Source organism: Etheostoma spectabile, chromosome 4, assembly GCF_008692095.1.
Source record: "Etheostoma spectabile isolate EspeVRDwgs_2016 chromosome 4, UIUC_Espe_1.0, whole genome shotgun sequence".
In the NCBI taxonomy this organism is placed as follows: Eukaryota; Metazoa; Chordata; class Actinopteri; order Perciformes; family Percidae; genus Etheostoma; species Etheostoma spectabile.
The window spans coordinates 3694017-3699861 of NC_045736.1; the positions used below are offsets into that span (position 1 = coordinate 3694017).

Consider the following 5845-nt stretch of genomic DNA (forward strand, 5'->3'; position numbering starts at 1 on the left):
CAGATACAGTATTGGGGGACCACTAAGGCTTATATAAAAGATTTCAGATATGTTTCTAGGGGACCAATATGCCTATATAAAAGAGACTTCAGATACAGTCTTAGGGGACCACTAAGGCTTATATAAAAGCATCCAAAGAGCACCATGTCATGGGACCGTTAAAGCAACAAGCTGGTAAAAGTTCAAATTGAACCTAGATTGTGACATGTTATCATTCCTGTCTTCAGCTGGACATCTATGTCTTTCCATCTGCCTTCTGTCTGTATTAGCAGACTTGTCATATTTTCCATCTGCTAAGTGTCTTGTACATACCCGAGAGCTTGCAGACCAGAATGATAAATTTCATTAACATACTTCTATGAACTATAATACAACTAAACTCATCATCAAATGCATCCTCCCAGCACATTTATTAGCAAATCCCCCATTTTTACACAACAGAGACAGTATCAGAATTATTTGATTAGTCTCAATTAAAGTTAACTGTGTCAACAAACTGACTGTGCCCCAGACGTGTCCCAGAATTAGTTTTGAGAGTATTAACAATGTACTTTTTCATGTTTCTCCCATTTCTAGGTACAATTATTCATGTATAAATAGATGCCACACGTCTTCTATGCCGTGATAATAAGAATTTTCTTTTCTCTCTACACAATAATGATAAATCTAATGTTGGTGGCAGAAATGAAAGATCACATCATCCAATAACATCAGGTATTTCAAATATCCGGCCTTTTCTTGGGGAGGCAGTAAGACACTTTCTTGTGTAGTTTCTTGTCTGTTCATCATCTATTCCCATTTTGACATGTCACTGTAGGAAAACCAGAGGTTTAACATATAAATATACTACACTGTAAACCCAGATTTAGTTGTAACAAAAACTAATTGTGGTCACTACTTATTCTTTCATGTTTTGATAAAAAACATGTTTATTATTAAATGACATTAGTTGTTTGTAATAATCAGCTTAAGCATGCAGTGCACAAATCTTATTGAGCAGAGATAGTTAAGGATGTTTTTTCTGTATGGGAGCAACGGGGTCATTTGAACTGTTGGGATGGGAAAAGGGAAAAAAAAAAGGTTCTGAAAGGTTTCTGTCGTAGTTTAAGTGTGTTTTAATAATGTTCTGTTAATATTGGGTGTGCATTTCTGTCATCTGGGTTTTAGTTTTGAATGGTTGATATAGGGTTCATGGTTATCTACATTTATTGTTGCACCATGACAGAGGCCCGGGTGGAGAGTGATGGCTTCTGGGCAATGAAATTGATTATTTTGAACACAGATTGGAATCAGCGACTCTGGCTCACGGGCAAATATTCTTACACAGCACAGCACAGCACAGCACAGCACAGCACAGTACATGGGAACCTTTCAAAGTTTTTATTTTTATTTTTAATTAGCTGTATTGAATGCATTGTTCTTAAAACTAGGTTGTAATAAAGAAAAAAACAATGTTCATATTAGGAAGTTTTTACTGTAGTGATTTTAAGTAGGCAAGTGTTTTATATTTGTAATATTTCTTTGCATGTTTAAAGCTATAGTGCGTAGCTTCTTCCACCCCCATGAGGGATTCTAAGTACTGACAATAAAACTGTCGGCACGTCTGCGTGATACAAGCCTTCCCTGGCCGCGCACCGCAGGTGTTTGGTGTTTTTTGCCCCCAACGTCTCCTTCCAGGCAGCGTGGCAATGGTTATGTTTAGGGTTAAGGTTAGGGTTAGCTGCCTGGAAGGCGACGTTTGAGGCAAAAAACCCTCACCATCAAGCTGCACCACATTTTTACCCCCCCCCCCCCCCCCACACACACACACACACACACACACCCCATTTGGAAAAGGCTTAAGTTAAATGTGACAGACGTTCATTAATATCAAAAAGTTACGCACTAAAGCCTTAAGACTTAACATGCTTATTTTAGACATGACTCCAGAAAAAAATACTAATGATTTTTACTGCATCAACTTACCGCTCTGTGTTATTACAACTTAAACTGTTCACCATGTGTAAAAAAAAAATAAAGAGTTTCCACTCAAATTTCTAGTAAAGTTAACTAATTTAGGATAACAGTGTATGGCTGAATTCCATTTTGTGTCTTCAGTTTCTGTGTCCTGGTATTTTGCATGATTGATCACTGTCACACTGTCATGGCTTACTGGGAAACTTGAAGAAAAAGAGACATCTTAGATGTTATTAGTACAACCTGTGCTATTCCTACTGTGCCAAATCAAAATGTCTGCTTTGAAAAAGATCTAAGCGAAGATTTTCCTCAAATTTCAAATATCAAAAGCCATTTGGAGTCAGTCTGATTGAAAATAATTGAATATAAAAGCTGTTATTAGGAAACGTGCTGTTTGCTTGCATCTCAACTAGACTGATTAAAAATACAAAATACTGGAGTGCTTTTCGGCTCCTGAGCTTTACAGCACTGTCTCCAGCCAGTTCATTGATCATGTCATTCTGGGTGCTCCTGTATCTTCCCACCGTCTAATAATGCACCAATGCTTCTGAATGACAGTGAGACATTAAAGGTATTAGACATGTCATTAAATTGAAAAGGAACAGCTTAACCGTGCAATATGTTAGCATATACACTGGAGGTTACTGCTTGAGCATTAACAATTCCAAATTTTACTGTACAATTAATTGCCTCAGAAATAATTGCTATTAACACTATAAATTTATATAAAATATAAAAGTTTTTTATTTATTACTTTTTCAAACAAATAAAGTTTTGAATGAATCCCACGATACATCTTTCAGTTATATCATTGTTATGTGACCCAAATAATATACTAACTCAGCCTGTGAAGTGAACCACGCCTCTTTATTATCATGAAAACTTGGCATTTTTTTTCTTATATGAACATTAAATTGACAAACCATCAACTGACATACCCATTACGACTTTAGCTAATGTTAGCAAGTAACAAAGAAACTGCCATTATGTAAAAAAAAAAGAAGTGATACATAGATAGACAATTAGGTAATAATTGTTAAAGACCTATTTACTGCATATTATAACCACAGCTGTAAAGCAGAGCAGTTTTCATGTAGAACAAACACAGGCAGTCATGCTAAATCACAGTGGCCCTTGAGTGTGTGAAAGCTATAAAGGTGTAATGGAAGGAGGTATATTCTAGGCTCTGAAGAGATATGTATGCACATGCAGTTAATAATGTATACTGCAGTGACAATTAAAGGCACATAGGAGGAATATGTGATTTAAGAAACATAAGTTTGTGAAAAATGTAAGAGGCCATTAAAAAATGATCATGCATAGGAGCATAATTGAACATTCTACTTGTGTTTTCTGCTGCTGCGAGAGAAACAAAGAGAGATTTCATGCAGAGAGGGAGAAAGCAGGGTGAAGGACAGTTTAGCTCCTGCACAGTACATGTTAAGTAGGGTGGGAGCAGGGTGTAAACTCAGGCCGATGTGACAGTGGTGAGTGAAAGCTGAGAAAGTCGCCCTCCCCTATGATACAATAAGAAGTAGGAAGGCACTGTGTAGAACTGTCCTGACTCACTCAAACCCAGACATACTGTACACAGACGCCAAATATCATTTGAACAGAATTAGAAATCCGTAGCGGCATCTTGGCCAGTATGCAGCTGTTTTCCTTGAAAGGGGAGTTACTGTCCCGATACTTGACCTTTTCTACTCTACTGAACCATTTTTGACATTTCATTCTGCTATTCACCAGTTGTTCCTTTCACTTTTTTGTTTTGTTTTCTGCTATTTCAATCAGGAGAGACATGTTTGCAGATATGTGACAGTTATACACGCATGACAAAATATACATTTATTAGGATAAAAGCTGAATTGATTTAGGAGTGCATCTATTAATAGTCAGGTCTTCCTGAAAGAATTTTACGCTGAGCTACATTTCTGTGAAAATGACAAATCTTTAATGCGGAGTGATCAGTGGTCAGTAAATCAAATCTCAGTTAACAACTCTTGTCCGAAAAAATCAAACTGTGCTTTGAGAAAAGTAGAGAGGTAATTGTGACTTTCTTCCACAACTCAATATCAAAACACTAAAAGTAAATGTATGTGTCTGGGACCATTTACGAAAAACTCTAATCTCAAGTAATAAGAGGAAATGCTTTAAACCATTTTAGCTAGCTGCAGTACTTTTGATCTGCAGTCCCTGGCCAGATGGACACATACAACAACGTAGAGTAGGTACAGATATATTAAAGTCAATTGCATATTCAAGTTTCAAAAGTGCTTATTTTCTCCTTCACTTAAATGAAAAGATAGAAATCCTCATGAATGCTAAAGTTGAGCACTGCTTTTGAACAGTGGAGGAGTAGTTGTGTAAGTTATGTTAAACACCAGACAAACATCTAATTAAAAAATGTTATGTTAAGTATATAACAATGATAACAGTGTCCTTATATCTTATCATTCTTTCATAGTCTGGTTGGTTTTAAGGCTGTCTTGCATGTCTGAAACCAAGATCACTTACAGAAATAAAAATGAGAAAAACCCTCTATTAAACCTAAAGCTGTGTCTCAGTGGCTTATCTTTTTCATTTGGTCCTTGAGTTATAGCTTTTGGCCATCATTTATATTGATATTATTCATTTTTGATATTCTACTCAAGATATTTGCTGAGATCTGGTACCAGTAATTCAGACAGAGCACTGAAGTCATGCTTGTATTAGCTGATTGACATCAGCTGTTTTAGTCATGCTTCATGAAGCACACAGCTGACAAGTAACATCCAATTATATTTATGCAGGTGTACTGCACAACCCATTATAACCCAATACTTCTCACTATACTCTGCTGATACCGGCTCCCTCCAACACCCCAATTGCCTCAATATATACCATATTTTTGGTATTCTTGATGTAACTAAGATTTAATGTTTGTGTGTGTGTGTTTATCAGCAGGGGGACTAGTTCTCCCAGCAGATTCCTCATGTTCGCTGTTTGCATTCTTTGAGCGCTCTCTCCGAGCAGAGCATTTACCACCAAATTTTACTGTGAAAACATCGGCTATAAAAGGTCAGTGGCATAGTTCCATAGTTATGTGCATAGTTTTCCTAAAATGCTTTTCATTAGCATGATAGTGATGTTTTTTTACTCTTGGATTATGTATTCTACCTTTAACACCACTGACACATTACTATATTGTTTGTACATTCACATGAATATTTGGACAGACCTTTTTTTATGTTGCTAAGTAAGCTACTTGTCACTTGAGCATATATGACTGTGTCATCTCTATACATCATGATTTCCACATAGATGGTAGATACCCAATGAAAAACAGAAGCCCAAAAATAGAGCCTTGTGGCACTCTTAATTCATTATTTATTTAAACACAAAGGGTAAAGTGTATCAGGTATTATTTTATCCACTTCAAGTAATAATAGACTATTTATATTCAAAACACTTAAGTAAGTAACTATTAAAGGCCTTACATAGGTCAAGAGACACTGCTCATTTACCCAAGTTAACCTTGCAGCTTGGTTTTTCCAAATCTAATATGACATAGTGTCTCTGGCCCAAGGCTGTATGACAGGGTTTCATTAGCAACATTTGGTATGTCTCATGAGAACGAAGACAATGCTGGTCATGAGACTAGAACTCTTTCAAAGGTCAGGCCTTTTGGAGACTTGCTAAATGGGGGTCCCCTTCTAAGGTTGCTGATAGGGAGGGCCCTCAGGGAGGCAGCATGACATTATACCCAGGTAATTTAGGATAGGGGTTTTGTAACGGTTTCAGTTTTTATCCTGTTTCTGTATCTTGTTTTCTGTTATTTTTGTGTTTCCTCCCTGGTCTTGTGTGGTGGTTTCTGTCTTTTGTTACCCTTGAGTGTCTGTATGTTCTGTTT

General features: G+C 36.7%; 1 protein-coding gene across 2 annotated transcripts in view; it reads right to left on the reverse strand.

Annotated features, from left to right (window-relative positions):
* Positions 1-5845, reverse strand: part of ramp1 (receptor activity modifying protein 1) — a 71480-nt gene that overhangs the window by 16035 nt on the left and 49600 nt on the right. The window lies entirely within an intron of this gene.